Consider the following 17,136-nt stretch of genomic DNA (forward strand, 5'->3'; position numbering starts at 1 on the left):
TGCCTCTGTAGATTGATTTTTGAACACTCTGATAGTCAGTATTCAAGAATGTGCTGAACTATAAACAGCCAAAAACAGAACTCATAAGGTCCCAATGCAAACTATGCATTCAGAATGCTTGGCTAATAAAGAAAATTGAGTGTGCGAAGAACTTGAACATAAGGATTGAAATGAGCCTTTAAAAAGTAGCCTAGCGTATAATCATTTGTGACCACGAGGAAAACCTGATTTGCTCGTGTTACCATAAAGATATTAGAATATGAGCTTTTGAAAGCTTTCTTTCTTTCTTTTTTTCCTAGATAAGATTATTTTCAAAAGTCTGAATTCCCACAGATCAAATTCACATCAAAGGAAATAAAGGTGTTTAAAGCAGCAAGTGTGCAGTCCCTCCGGCAGCATAATCCTGTGACAAAGAGTGTAGCCATTCCTGCAGCATCCAGACAGCTGCACAGAATCTCAATCTGCCTAATGGTCTGTCAGCTCTCAGTGCTGCACAGCCCTCACACATTTTGGCACACAGCTTCAGCAATGCCCATTCAGGCTAGCTGCACTACCACTAGGCAATGCCTGGGCTTTTGGGGCTGAGGGAAATAGAATCAAAATCCACAGGGAAGAATATATGCCTTATTTAAAATGAAGTATTTTAAAAACCACACTGCTTTTGACTAATTTGAGAACTTATCACATGATTTCCTTTGAAGATGAGACTATTTTAGTATTCTTGCAAGGAGGCTGAATATTAAAGTATTCAGTGCTTTTCTCTTTATGGCAGTAAGTGCAGTGAGGCATAATTCTCCATGGTTTGACACAGATGTGTATTTTGTAATGATAATGGTCAATCTTTAAGATAGGAGATGTTGTCTGAAATACTGATGAACCACCTTAATTGATCCTCTGGCAGATTGTTGAATAAGTTGTAGTGTCTGGATATTGGAGAATGGAAGCTAAATATTGAGAAGCTACACACTAAAAATTAAACCTGATTTAAAAAAAAATAATGTGTTCAGTTAGTGTTACCACTATGAAAAATCTTTAATGCAGAAAGTACTTTACTAAACTAGGTAAAACAGGCAGAAATATATAATCAATAGATATTTTGGTTAATGGCTATTTTATTCACATTATCAAGGAAATGGAAATAAGCATGCTAATTTCCATAATAATCTATGTCTTCCCTTTGTTCATTCAAACAATAGAAAGTATAAGGATCAAATCAATGCTGCTAAGCCCCCCAAACATGAGTGAATTATTTTAATGATTTTACACCTGGTCCGCTTTCATTTAACTTATTAAAAATTTTCTTATTCTAAATAATTGGCATAAAATGTAAAAAGGAGCATGAATAATATTTTAAACATATTGATGAAATAGGAATATAGATATGTATCTATCTGTCTGTTATCCATCTACCTACTTTCCTGCCTATATATGTATCTATCTCATGTCTTTTACAAGGGTCCACCATTTGCTGCTGAAGTTAGAATGCATGGAGAACTTTCTCTTTTTGGATTAGAATATATGCACATCGTTCTACTTTTAGATCAATCATACTTTCAAAAAATAATCTATCCTGTGGTTCAGCAAGGACCTATTGTAATTGTTTATAAATATTTATTCCATTCCACCTACTTTTTCTGTTCTTGAAATTATTTCCTTGTTAAGTACTGAATATGTTCTCAGGTATTGTGCATCTTGGTCTTTTTATAGATGTCAACATAGAAAGAGTTTATAGATAAAACGGAAGGGTCATATTTTTCTCCTCTTTGGGTATCCATATAATGTATGTACACTATACTAATAAATGCTTGATAAATATTTTCAAACAGAATGACCAACATACATTAAATATTTAAAGAACCCTAGGAACAGCTACTTATAAATTGAGATACATTGGTAAACTAGTGCAAACTTATAAAAATAATATTTTATTAATTTTTTAAGAATTTACACAATCTGACTGCTATGAGGTGGAATCTCAGGCTTGCTTTGATTTGCATTTCCCTGATGATTAAGGATGCTGAACATTTTTTAAGGTGCTTCTCAGCCATTTAGTATTCCTCAGTTGAGAATTCTTTGTTTAGCTCTGTATCCCATTTTTAAATAGGGTTATTTGGTTTTCTGGAGTCTATCTTCTTGAGTTTTTTATATATACATATTGGATATTAGCCCCCTATCAAATTTAGAGTTGGTAAAGATCTTTCCCAATCTGTTGGTTGACTTTTTGTCTTATTGACAGTGTCCTTTGCCTTAAAAAAGCATTGAAATTTTGAGATTCCATTTGTTAATACATGATCTTACAGCAAAAGCCATTGGTGCTCTGTTCAGGAATTTTTCCCCCTGTGCCCATATCTTTGAGGCCCTTCCCCACTTTCTCCTCTATAAGTTTCAGTGTCTCTGGTCTTATGTGGAGTTATTTGATCCACTAAGACTTGAGCTTTGTACAAGGATATAAGAATGGATCACCAATCAAAAAAATACACAGAGGGACTCGTGACTCTAGATACATATGTAGCAGAGGATGGCCTAGTCGGTCATCAATGAGAGGAGAGGCCCTTGATCCTATGAAGGTTTTATGCCCTAGTATTGGGGAATGACAGGGCCAGGAAGTGGGAGTGGGTGGATTGGGGAGCAAAGAGGGGAGAGTGGATAGGGGATTTTTTGAGGGTAAACTAGGAAATGGGATAACATTTGAAATATAAATAAAGGAAATATGTCATTAAAAATAGCAGAATTGTAAAAAAAAGAACAAAGAAACAAAAAAGAAAAGAAAAAAAATTTAACACAATGATCACATTCATCTCTACAACACTTTAAAGACCTGCATTTCTCTACCCACCCTACTTTGTGTCCTATCTCTCTTTGCCTCTATGAAAGCTATTGCATCCAGTCTGTCTTGCCTGCTAATCTTGGGTAAAGATATACCAGTGTTCTACTCTCCAGGGACATTCAAATGGCAATAGCTACTCAGCAAAGAGTGAAACTTTATGCTGATCCTCCCACTTCATGATGGGATTATGACTGGCTTGTACCAGTTTTGTACATGCTGTAAAAATTACAGCGAGCTCATATGTATGATTTCCCTGTCATGTCCAGAAAACATTGTTTCCTTGAAGTAATCTATCATTTGTGTCTTTTATATTTCTACCCCCTCTTCCTTGAAGGTCTTGGAATCTTGAAGGGAAGAGCGTTTTATAGATATTTAGTTGTGGATCTTTGTTAGATGAATGAAGCTTCTCTTATGTGGGTTGAAAAATGCGCTGATCTATAGTTAGAGCAATAAATCACTAGGGATATCTTTCAGTAGAATAATAACAGAACATTCTCTCCAAGATCTCATGCTCTATGTAGCTATTGGCTCTTGGCTCCTTTAAGTGCACCCAGCATTAGTTCTATCTAGTGGAGTTGGTCTTAAATCCATCAAAAAGATGCTGGCTACTTCCATAATATTCATGCCACATGTTCTTCCTGTGTGTGTGTGTTTTACTAGAAATGTCATTACTGCAGCTCAGGGCATTCACAACTAGGTGAAGCTGAAGATTATTTTTATCCTTAAGAGATGCACAGAACAATTTTCAGCACTATGAAAGCTAGCAAATGGGAATCAGGCTTCCAGTGAGTAGCCACTTGATTTTTCCATGTTTCTAACAAAAAAGTGAGTAGTATCTCCAACAATAGTGTCTTACTATAAAGTTCTGGAGTGCAAAAAGCAGCATTAGCAATAGCATATAACATATATAAGAAGTCTCTTTGATATCTCATTGGTCAACATCTCAAAAAGAAGTAACTCATTCCTGGTACTGGAAGTTTTATTTGGTGGTGTCTAGGTGCAGTATTATTCATCCATTATAGGGTAACTCCATTTAAACTCTTTACCTATGTGTATGCACATTTTTCAAGATTATACAGTAGTAAATTTTATATGCCTTTTCAAAAAGATTTTAGTGTTAGTTATCCTTACCCCCCATATTCTCCAGTTTATACTGTCCTTCTAACCCCAACTCATTTAATTATTTATTTTCATTTTATCCCATTTCAACTTTTGACACTATATTCTATTCTCCTCCTCCCATTCCAAGGAAAGATTCTTTCCCCCTCCCCCAGTCTCATACTATCCATATTATCTCTGATGACAGTCTAAATGAAACATATACATCTAAAACTTAAAAGTTAACAAATGTATACAAAATAAACATACAACATTTGTTCAATTGCCTCTAGGTTAACTCACTCAAAGTGATCATTTGAAGTTTTATCTATTTGCCTAGAATTGTGTACCTTTTCTCTTTTAGTTTTATTTCTTTTATATGTATAAGTGTACCTGTACCATGTATGTACCCAAATGTCCATAGAATTTAGAAGAGGCCATCAAATGCTCTGGAAGTGTAACAGATGATTGTGAGCCACCATATGGAAAATAAGAACCAATAGCAACTAGTGCTTTTAACCGCTGATACATCTTTCCATCCATAATTTATTCTTTTATTTACAGCTGACTATTATCCTATTGTATAAAAGTATCACATTTTCATAACCCATTCATCAGTTGATGTGCATCTAGGCTGTTTCCATTTTCTGGATACTGTGATTAAAGCAGTAATAAACACGGTCAAGCAAAGATATCTGTAGTAAGATAGAGTCTATTAGATACTTAGGCAAGAGTGGTATACCTGGATAGTATGTTCCATCTATGTCTAGATTTTTGGAGAAACTCCACATTGATTTCCATAGTGGTTGTACAATTGTTTTTCTACACCAGCAGTAAATTAGTGTTTTCCTCCTTTCCCTGAATTGACTCTACCATCTGATGTCATTTCTGTTTTTATCTTTGGCTGTTCTGACTGATTTTCACTTTCCTGAAGTCTAAGAATATATAAGTTGGAATTTTTAATGACATTTTTTATTATAGGATTGAGGAAGAGAAGACAATTATCTAGTAACACTTTGTGGTATATTAAATGGGGAAAGCAATGTAGTGAACAGAATAAATGTGATCAACAATAACTATTACAGGAGGTGGGAGGGGAGGGCTTTGAAACTTTACTTTGAGTAAGGTATATTAGAAGTCCAACCACTTTGTTCTCTTTTATGGTATTGATGACAACTGGGTTTTTACATTGAAACACACCTCTCTCTCTCTCTCTCTCTCTCTCTCTCTCTCTCTCTCTCTCTCTCTCTCTCTCTCTCTCTCCCTCCCTCCCGCCCTCTTCCCTCCCTTCCCCTCTCTTTCTGTCTTTTTTTCTTTAGCTCTAAACTTAACTATGGTGCATAATTTTACTTTTAAGTTGAATAAGAAATAAACCATTCTGACATTTGTGATGATTTGTGGAACTGGCAAAATCACACGAAAGAAAAATGATTGTATTTTACGGTGAGCAAATGGATATGAACTGTGTTTTCTTTTTCTTAGGGCCTCAAGGAAGGTTCATGGCAGATCCTATCTTATTTGAGCAAGTATGCTATAAGCATCCCTCTGATATTTGGTACATAGAAATAGAATATATTTAATGACTTTCTGAAGGTGTGGCAGAGTTAAAGTACAATATACCTCCTTGTAGAATGCTGCAGAACATTTCATTTTTCACTTGAAATATATGGAAAGATTGGATTTGTCTTAAGGAAATGCTGAACTTTACATTTAAATATTTTCCAACAATCTTAAATCTTTGCTAACTTTTAAAATGATATTGTTACTTTTTTCTTTAAAATGGACTGATGACAGGCTTTTGATCTCATTGGAACCTATTCTAAAATTCTTTGGTTCTGTAAGCCATAGCATCTGCTCCTTCTCTCCTCTCACAGTATGCTTTCCTCACACCCATTCATTTTGTGCACAGTCACCGTTGCTTGTTTTATGCTGTTTGAACAGGTTAAACTCTCTCCTGCTTCAGTGCCCCTGCACACATTGCTTTCAGTTCTCAATGGGGGTACAATTTATCATCCTGCAATTCTACTACAACCCTGCATCAATACAGTAATCTCAATTTCATATAAGGTTTTATACCTTGGTATACTTTTTGCCTTTTCCCCTTAGATCTAAGTACATTCATTGAGATAGGGACCCAGAATACTGTCACACACACCATGAGCACACAACCAACTTAAATAAATTCATGCATAGACAAACAAGTTTGCTTGTTTTGTTTTGCTCTGTTCCTATACTAGCACATTTCATCTGCCCTAGTCCTCAAACAGGTAAACCTTCACAGAATTGGGTGGGTTTTATCCCCCTTTGAATTTCATGGAAATCAGCTATGAGAAATCAAATTCATGAAGCCAATAGGATTGTAAACTATTTCTTTAAATGATAGCTGAATTATATTGAGAAAGATAATTAAGAGATGATTTATTGTTGTACAATCATGCTATCTTCAAAAACATACACATTTAGGTGTTCTTGTGAATGGTTTCTGAAAATTGAATTTGGAATAAAGTATTTGCTTATTGTTTGGTTGCCTCAATGGCACTGGCTCAGAAAATTCTATGCATCAAGCATTTTCTTAGATTTAAGGTTTCAAAACCGAATGAAATATATTTTTTCTTTATCTTTCATGACAATGCAATGCTGTATCATGTAATTGAGATTAGTGCAAAATAGTTTTTCATTATCACAGCATAAAACAGATTATCTGCCCTTTTCCAAACTAGAATCTAACAACAATGTGAATTCACTAGTATGAAACTATGCTCTCTTGAGAAATATTAAGGATTTTTTTAAGTTTTTTTTTAATTGGATATTTTATTTATTTACATTTCAAATGCTATCTCTTTACTTAGTTTCCCCTCTGGAAACTTTCTATCCTATCTCCCCTCCCCCTGCTTCTATGAGCTTGCTCCCCTACCTACCCACCCAACTCTTGCCTCCAAGTCCTGGTATTCCCCTACATTGGGGCAACTTAGATACCTTTGACTTTGGATAGATTGTTCAACTTCCTTGTGTTATATTGTAAAATCATGAATAAGATTATTATAAACTAATTCAGAAAGAAAGGTCATTTCATTGTTTTAAAAACTTATTTATGTATTTTTTATTTTTAAAACTACTCTTAGTATACAAAATGTTATATTTCATTATGACATCTTCATACATACATACCATTGTACTTTGCTCATATTGATTTCTCCATTACTGTCTTCTATTCCTCCTGCTTTCTCTTATTAAACTTTTTTCTCCCTTTAGACAGAAGAAAAACTTTTTCCTCCCTTTAGACAGAAGAAAAAGTTTTAATAGTTAGGCTACCTGACTCAAGTGTGTTTATTTAATTCATCATATATATCCAAATAGTTCTAAGCTGCTTAGAGGCAAAATTATATTTATGCCTTCAAAATAATGAACTTTGAAACAAAACCTATGGACAGAAATCTCAAAAGGCTAACAAGCAAATATCATTTCAGTGGCTTCTCCTTGAAAAAACAAGCTATTAAAATGCTTTTAAAAAATCTAGCAAAATATGCTATTTACCATTCACTGTATAGTTAGGCGGGGGCATAGCTTTTATTTTGCATGTGGTTGCCAGCCTTGAGTTTGCAAAGTCCCTATGAGGCATATATCTAAATTGCCTAAAAAAATGGACCCTTTGTTTGTTTGCTATAATATAGTCCCTTATATTTACAAAGTAAAAAGAAAACACAAATGTTAGAATTTGCTAGAGAATTTTGAAAAATATATTTTAGGGATTTATAAATAAACTTATTTATAAAACCCAAAAAATTTCAGCTTAATGCACAATTGATTATTTACTTGACCAAATACTACTCTTTTGTTAAATAATGCATTAAAATAGATTTTAGTTTATATTATTTTAAATACTGCTATTCATAGCTATTTCCTTTATAACACGCATGTTTGTTTTATAAATAGCTTAGAAAGTTGCTATACAAAATCATATTTTAACTTGTAGAATTTTATCTAAGTAGTATGACTACATTCGTTCTATATTTGGTCAAACTGAGGCTGAGTGGGCTACAAGAGCCCATCTTAAGTAATGGAGTAACTGGTAGCATCAGAATTTCACTGTGGAGCTATCTATATATATACATTATTTCTTTCCATTGAGAAAAAAAAACAGTAATGAAAGAAAATATAAAGATATTTACCAGCTAGTGTTTCAACTTGCTGCACAAAATGATATGGTTGTAAGGTATTTTTTTTTTTTATTTAGTTATTGATGGGGAAGGGCCCAGCCCATTGTAAGTTGTTCTATCCCTGGGCTAGAGGTTTTAGGTTCTATAAGAAAGCAGGTCGAGCAAGCAAGCCAATAAGCAACACTCTTCCATGCCCTCTGCATCAGCTCCTGTCTCCAGTTTCCTACCTTGTTTGAGTTCCTGTCATGAATTTCTTTCATGATAAATACCAATATGGGAATGTAAGGCGAATAAACCCCTTCCTCTCAACTTTCTTTTTGGTCATGGTGTTTTAATGCAGCAATCAAAACCATAAGGCATATGGAAAATTAGTCATGTAAGAATACTATAAATATAATAAAGCATATGCATAAAATGTTATATTATAAAGATATAGATAAGGGTCTATAGGTAAAGGATAGTAAAACACTTTAGGACACTCATCAATTTCATCTACATTTATTGTATACTATACCCTCAGCATTGTAAATGCCACATTATATTAGTGGGTTATGCTCTAGATTCTTATATTAGAATGTTTGGTTTTGAAATAACTAAAAATATCATGATGGAGGTTAGGGCTTTATTCAAAGTTAACTTTACTAAAAGCAAATGATTGTAGTTTGAGGGAGAGTGAAAAAGTGAAATTATATTTTTATAACAACATATGCTGTGAGAAAAAGTGTTTTTCTCTTAAAGTTCCTTTACTGTGATGAGAGAAGGGACATTGCCAGAGGTAGAGAAAAATAAGCTGAGAATTTCTTGAAGTTATCCATAGACATTTTGGCTTTTTCTGGAAATAATATGGCATAAAAAGAGAAATGGTCCTTTTATCTGAGGGACATAAGAACACACATTTCCCCTGAGCATAGAAGATAACCAGGAGTGGTGTAGGCCCTGGAAATCAGTGCTTGGAATTTTGGTGTGACATAGCAATGCACAAGTAGCATATTATTTTTAAAAAGTACAAATTTATGAACCTCACTAGAGAGTCAAAGATATTGATTGACTGTTTAACATTCTTAAATGGTTGGCTAATCTCTGTGTACTACATAAGGACCTGTAGCCCTGTTCTTTCTTATAAATCACTCAATCACTATAATTTATAGTACAAGAACAGCCACCAGCAACTGCTGTGCTTACAGAAGGAGATATTTCACATACAAATCCTTAAGTATAGTTGATTTAAAGGCTTAGTCTCATATTTGATTTGAATTAAGACTTTAAGTTTCATTAGAAAAATTTAAAATTGGTAAAGTCTTATCTTTGTGTTCAGAACAGTATAAATAGTATGTGAAATACCTCCCTATATGTTTCCTACCTCAATGGATTTAGATGCATGCTTAGTTCTTTTCCAATAGAAGACAGGGACTCTCTTTACATTTTACATTTAAAAACTCTGTCAAGATACACACACAAACACACACACACACACACTTTTTATCAACATCATTTTATAGAGTACTCTCCATTATTATATAAAATTGTACGGTTTCTCTAAGAACTATAGGGAAAAAAAGCTTACATGAAGAAATGTGAGTCTGCAGAACATTGTTAGAGAGATAATTTACTTTATTCAATGTTTAAAATAAGTATTTTGATGTATATGAAAATATTTGATACGGACAGTAATTAAACCTAGTGATCTCTATTAGCAGAATATATCTCCATTAATACATTTCCACAGAATATAATATTCAATATTTAGTAAAAAATACTGTGGTGAAATTTGTTTAAAATATAGTTATACTCTAATTATTTTGTTTCACATTTCTTTTTCTTTAAATCATTTTTTTATTAGATATTTTCTTCATTACATTTCAAATGCTATCCCGAAAATCCCCTATACACTCCCCCCAGCCCTACTCCCCAACACACCCATTCCTGATTCCTGGTCTTGGCATTCCCCTGTACTGGGGCATATAATCTTTGCAAAACCGAGGGCCTCTCCTTCCAACGATGGCCGACTAGGCCATCCTCTGCTACATATGAAGCTAAAGACATGAGATCTGAGGGTACTGGTTAGTTCATATTGTTTTTCCTCCTGTAAGGTTGCAGACCCCTTTAGCTTCTTGGGAACTTTCTCTAACTCCTCTATTGGGGGCTCTGTGTTCCATCCAATAGATGACTGTGAGCATCCACTTCTGATTTTGCCAGACACTGGCATAGCCTCACAAGAGACAGCTATATCAGGGCCCTGTAAACAAAACCTTGCTGGCATATGCAATAGTGTCTGTGTTTGGTGGCTGATTATGGGATGGGTTCCTGGTGGGGCAGTCTCTGGATGGTCCTTCCTTGCTTGTAGTAAAAACCTGGGAGAAAGGGGAGAAGGACCTGCAAATCTCCACACTGTTTCAGCTCCAAACGTTGTCTCTTTAACGACTTCCATGGGTATTTTGTTCTCTATTCTAAGGAGGAACGTAGTGTCCATACATTGGTCTTCCTTTTTCTTGAGTTTCATGTGTTTTGCAAATTGTATCTTGAGTATTCTAAGTTTCTCGGCTAATATCCGCTTATCAGTGAGTGCATATCATGTGTGTTCTTTTGTGATTGGGTTATCTCACTCAGGATGATATCTTCCAAATCCATCCATTTACCTAAGAATTTCATAAATTCGTTGTTTTTAATAGCTGACTAGTACTCCATTGTGTTCTTTCCAGCTTCTGGTTATTATAAATAAGGCTGCTATGAACATAGTGGACCATGTGTCCTTATTACAAGTTGGAACATCTTTTGGATATATGCCTAGGAGAGGTACTGCTGGATCTTGCAGTATTACTATATACAATATTCTAAGGAACCAAAATACTGATTTCCAGAGTGGTTGTACAAGCTTGCAATCCCACCAGCAATGGAGGAGTGTCCCTCTTTCTCCACATCCTCCCCAGCATCTGCTGTCACCTAAATTTTGGATCTTAGCCATTCTGACTGGTGTGAAGTGAAATCTCAGGGTTGTTTTGATTTGCATTTCCCTGATAAATAAGGATGTTGAACATTTTTTCAGGTGCATGCCTCTAAGCCATTCAGTATTCCTCATTTGATAATTCTTTGTTTAGTTCTGTACTACATTTATTAATGGGGTTATTTGATTTTGTGGAGTCCAGGTTCTGGAGTTCTTTTTATATATTGGATATTAGTCCCATATATGTTTTAAGATTGGTAAAGATCCTTTCTCAATCTATTGGTGGCCTGTTGTCTTATTGACACTGTCTTTTGCCTTACAGAAGCTTTGCAATTTTATGAGGTCCCATTTGTTGATTCTAGATCTTACAGCACAAGCCATTGCTGTTCTGTTCAGGAATTTTTCCCCTGTGCCCATATCTTTGAGGCTTTTCCCTACTTTCTCCTCTATAAGTTTCAGTGTCTCTGGTTTTATGTGGAATTCCTTGATCCACTTAGATGTGAGCTTTGTTCAAGGAGATAAGAATGGATCAATTCACGTTCTTCTACATGATAAGTGAGAGTTGTGCCAGCACAATTCGTTGCATTGAAAATTCTTTTTTCCACTGTATGATTTTAGGTCCCTTGTCAAAAATCAAGTGACCATAGATGTGTGGATTCATTTCTGGGTCTTCAATTCTATTCCATTGATCTACCTGTCTGTCTCTGTACCAGTACCATGCAGATTTTTTTTTTTTTTTTTGTAGTAAGACTTTCCGGCAGGCATGATGATTCCACCAGAAGTTCTTTTATCCTTGAGTAGAGTTTTTGCTATCCTAGGTTTTCTGTTATTCCAGATGAATTTGCTAATTGCCCTTTCTCACTCTTTGAATAATTGAGTTGGAATTTTGATGGTGATTGCATTGAATGTGTATATTGCTTTTGGCAAGATAGCCATTTTTACTATATTGATCCTGCCAATCCATGAGCATGGGAGATCTTTCCAACTTCTGAGATGTTCTTTGATTTCTTTCTTTAGAGAATTGAATTTCTTATCATACAGATCTTTCACTTCCTTAGTTAGAGTTACACCAAGTTATTTTATATTATTTGTTACTATTGAGAAGGGTATTGTTTCCCTAATTTCTTTCTCAGCCTGTTTATCCTTTGTGGAGAGAAAGGCCACTGATTTGTTTGAGATAATTTTATATCCAGCTACTGCTCTGAAGCTGTTTGTCAGGTTTAGGAGTTCTTTGGTGGAATTGTTAGCATCACTTATATATATATATTATCATACCATCTGCAAATAGTGATATTTTGACTTCTTCTCTTCCAATTTGTATCCCCTTCATCTCTTATTGTTGTCTAATTGCTCTGTCTAGGACTTCAAGTACTATATTGAATAGTTAGGGAAAAAGTGTACAGCCTGTCTAGTCCCTGATTTTAGTGGGATTACTTGAAGTGTCTCTCCATTTAATTTGATGTTGACTACTGGTTTGCTGTATATTGTTTAGGTATGGGCCTTGGATTCCTGAAGTTTCCAAGACTTTTATCATGAAGGGGTGTTTTGGATTTTGTCAAATGCTTTCTCAGCATTTAACGAGATGATCATGTGATTTTTGTGCTTGAGTTTGTTTATATAGTGGATTACATTTATGGATTTCCGTTTATTAAACCATCCCTGCATCCCTGGGATGAGGCATACTTGGTCATGATAGATGATAATTTTGATGTGTTCTTGGATTCAGTTTGTGAGGATTTTATTGAGTATTTTTGCATCAATATTCATAAAGGAAATTGGTCTGAAGTTCTCTTTTTTGTTGGATCTTTGTGTGTTTTAATTATCAGAGTAATTGTGGCTTCATAGAATGAATTGGGTCGAGTACCTTGTGTTCCTCTTTTGTGGAATAGTTTGAGGGGAATAGGAATTATATGTTCTTTGAAAGTCTGACAGAACTCTTCACTAAACCCATCTGGTCCTTTTTTAATTTTTTTTTTGGGGGGGGAATATTAATGACTGCTTCTATTTCTTTAGGGGAAATGGGACTGTTTAGGTTATTAATCTGAGCCTGATTTTACATTGGTACCTGGTATCTGTCTAGGAAATTGTCCATTTCATCCAGGTTTTCCAGTTTTATTGAGTATAGCCATTTGTTGTAGGATCTGAAGTTTTGGATTTCCTTAGGTTCTGTTTTTATGTCTCCTTTTTCTTTTTTTTAAATATTTTTTTATTATGTATTTTCTTCAATTACATTTCCAATGCTCACCCAAAAGTCCCCTATACCCTCCCCCTGCCACTCTCCTACCCACCCACTCCCATTTTTTGGCCCTAGCATTCCCCTGTACTGGGGCATATAAAGGTTGTGTGTCCAATGGGCCTCTCTTTTCAGTGATGGCCGACTAGGCCATCTTTTGATACATATGCAGCTATAGTCAAGAGCTCCGGGGTACTGGTTAGTTCAGAATGTTTTTCCACCTATAGGGTTGCAGATCCCTTTAGCTCCTTGGGTACTTTCTCTAGCTCCTTCATTGGGAGCCCTGTGATCCATCCAATAGCTGACTGTGAGCATCCACTTCTGTGTTTGCTAGGCCCCGGCTTAGTCTCACAAGAGACAGCTATATCTGGGACCTTTCAGCAAAATCTTGCTAGTGTATGCAATGGTGTCAGCGTTTGGAAGCTGATTATGGGGTGGATCTCTGGGTATGGCAGTCTCTAGATGGTCCATTCTTTCGTCACAGCTCCAAACTTTGTCTCTGTAACTCCTTCCATCGGTGTTTTGTTCCCAATTCTAAGAAGGGGCACAGTGTCCCCACTTTGGTCTTCATTCTTCTTGAGTTTCATGCGTTTAGCAAATTGTATCATATATCTTGGGTATCCTAAGTTTTGGGCTAATATCCACTTATCAGTGAGTACATATTGTGTGAGTTTCTTTGTGATTGTGTTACCTCACTCAGGATTTTCATTTCTGATTTTGTTAAGTAGGATACTGTCCCTGTACCCTCTAGTTAGACTGGCTAAGTGTTTATCTATCATATTGATTTTCTCAAAGAACCAGCTCCTAGTTTGGTTGATTCTTCATAAAGTTCTTTTTGTTTTCACTTGGTTGATTTCATCCCTAAGTTTGATTATTTCATGCTGTCTATTCCTCTTTGTTGAATTTGCTTCCTTTCCTTCTAGAGCTTTTAAGTGTGCTGTCAGGCTGCTAGTGTGTGCTCTCACTAGTTTCTCTTTGGAGACACTCAGATCTATGAGTTTTCCTCTTAAGCATGCTTTCATTGTGTTCCATAAATTTGGGTATGTTGTGGCTTCATTTTTATTAAACTCTAAAAAGTCTTTTTCTTTCTTTCTTCTTTCTTTCTTTCTTTCTTTCTTTCTTTCTTTCTTTCTTTCTTTCTTTCTTTCTTTCTTTCTTTCTTTCTTTCTTTCTTTCTTTCTTCCTTGACCAAGTTATCATTGAGTAGATTGTTGTTCAGCTTCCATGTGTATGTTGGTTTTCTATTATTTATGTTGTTATTGAAGATCAGCCTTTGTCCATGGTGATCTGATAGGATGCAAGGGTTACTTTCAATATTTTTGTATCTGTTGAGGGCTGTTTTATAACCAATTTATGGTCAATTTTGGAGAAGGTTCCATGAGGGGCTGAGAAAAAGGTATAACCTTTTGTTTTTGGATAACCTGTTCTGTAGATATCTGTTAGACTCATTTGTTTCATAATTTCTGTTAGTTTCAATGTGTCTCTGGATAGTTTGTTTCCAGGATCTGTCCATTGATGAGAGTGGGCATTGACATCTCACACTATTAATGTATGAGGTGCAATGTGTGCTTTGAGCTTAACTAAAGTTTCCTTAACAAATGTGGATGCGCTTGCATTTGGAAAAAAATATTTAGAATTGAGAGTTCATCTTGGAAAATTTTACCTTTACTGAGTATGAAGTTCCACACCTTGTGTTTTTTGATAACTTTAGGTTGAAAATCGATTTTATTCGATATTAGAATGACTACTCCAGGTTGTTTCTATATACCATTTGCTTGGAAAATTATTTTCCAGCCGTTTGCTCTGAAGTAGTGTCTGTCTTTGTCCCTGAAGTGTGTTTCCTGTATGCAGCAAAATGTTGCATCCTGTTTACATTGTCAGTCTGTTAGTCTATGTTTTTTTTTTAATTGAGGAATCATCTCAAATGATATTAAAAGATATTAAGGAAAAGTAATTGTTGCTTTCTGTTGTTTTTGTTGTTAGAGTTGGAATTCTGTTCTTGTGGCTGTCTTATTTTAGGTTTGTTGAAGGATTACTTTCTTGCTTTTTCTAGGGCATAATTTCCCTCCTTGTGTTGGAGTTTTCCCTTTATTATCCTTTGAAGGGCTGGATTCATGGAAAGATGTTGTGTGAATTTGATTTTGTCATGGAATACCTTGGTTTCTTTATCTATGGTAATTGAGACTTTTGCTGGGTATAATAGACTGATCTGGCATTTTTGTTTTCTTAGCTTCTGTATAACATCTGTTCAGGATCTTCTGGCTTTCATTGTCTCTGGTGAGAATTCTGGTGTAATTCTAATAGGTCTGCCTTTATATGTTACTTGATCTTTTTACCTTACTGCTTTTAATATTCTGTCTGTATTTACAGCATTTGTTCTGATTATTATCTGTCCAGAGGAATTTCTTTTCTGGTCTAGTATATTTGGAGTTCTGTAGACTTCTTGTATGTTCATGGACATCTCTTTCTTTAGGTTAGGGAAGTTTTCTTCTATAATTTTGTTGAAGATATTACCTGGCCCTTTAAGTTGAAAAATCTTCATTCTCATCTATACCTATTATCCTTAGGTTTGGTCTTCTCATTGTGTCCTGGATTTCCTGGATGTTTTGTGTTAGGATATTTTTTCATTTTGCATTTTCTTGATTGTTGTGTCCATGTTCTCTATGGAATATTCAGCACCTGAGATTCTCTCTTCCATCTTTTGTATTCTGTTGCTGATGCTGGCATCTATGGTTCCTGATTTCTTTCCTAGGATTTGTATCTCCAGAGTTGTCTCCCTTTGGGTTTTCTTTATTGTTTCTACTTCCATTTTTAGATCTTCGATGGTTTTGTTCAATTCCACCACCTCTTTGTTTTTGTTTTCCTGTAATTATTTAAGGGATTTTTGTGATTCCTCTTTTAAGACTTCTACCTGTTTAGCAGTGTTTTCCTATAATTCTTTAAGGACCTCTACCTGTTTAGCAGTGTTCTCCTATATTTCTTTAAGTGAGTTACTAATGCCCTTCTTAAAATTCTCTACCAGCATCATGAGATCTGATTTTAAATCTGAGTCTTTCTTTTAGTGTATATTGGGGTATCCAGCACTTGCTGTGGTGAGCGTACTTGGTTCTGATGATGCCCAGTGTTCTTGGTTTCTGTTAGTAAGATTCTTCAGTTTGCTTTTTGCTATCTGGTAATCTCTGGTGTTAGATGTTCTAGCTGTTTCTGGCTGGAGCTTTTTTCTCCTGTGATTCTTTAGCTTCTGTCAGCACTCCTGGGAGATCAACTCTCTACTGAGTCCCTGTGGTCAGAGCACTCTCTGTAGACAAGCTTTCCTCTTTCAGAGAAGGTGCACAGAAGTCTGAATCTCAGATTCACCTTCTGATTCCTGGGGTCAGAACCCTCCCTGGAGGCTGACTTTCCTCAGGTGGTGAAGTTGCCCAGGGTTCTAGGTCTCAGCTCTGCTTCCTGTCTGAGGATGTAGTCCTGAAGGGACCCTGTCCAAGAAGTGCTGTTGCTTCTGCTGCCCATATGCCCTCCTGAGTAGAATGGTCTCAGTGATCCCAAGATCCTGCGTGTGCTAGGGCCTGCTGAGTTTGAGCCCAAGATGGCATGGGGCTGAGGCCACCAGGTTGAATCCCAGCTGCTGGCTAGGCAGGTTTCCTTTGTTTCTGTTCCTGCAGTGATCCCAAGATCCTGGGTGTGCTAGGGCCGAACAAGTTTGTGCTCAAGATGGCTCAAGGCTGGTGCCAACCAGAAAGAACCCCAGCCACTGGTCGGGTAGGTTTCCTTTGTCCCTCTTCCTACTGGCACAAACCCTCCAGGTTTTTTGGAACAGATGTTGCGTTCCACTCACCAGTGTTCTCAAGATCCTAGGTGTGCTGGTGTGCCTGTGGTGTGG

The sequence above is a fragment of the Mus caroli genome, unplaced genomic scaffold (assembly GCF_978045245.1).
Source record: "Mus caroli unplaced genomic scaffold, Mus_caroli_1 scaffold_5, whole genome shotgun sequence".
NCBI lineage: Eukaryota > Metazoa > Chordata > Mammalia > Rodentia > Muridae > Mus > Mus caroli.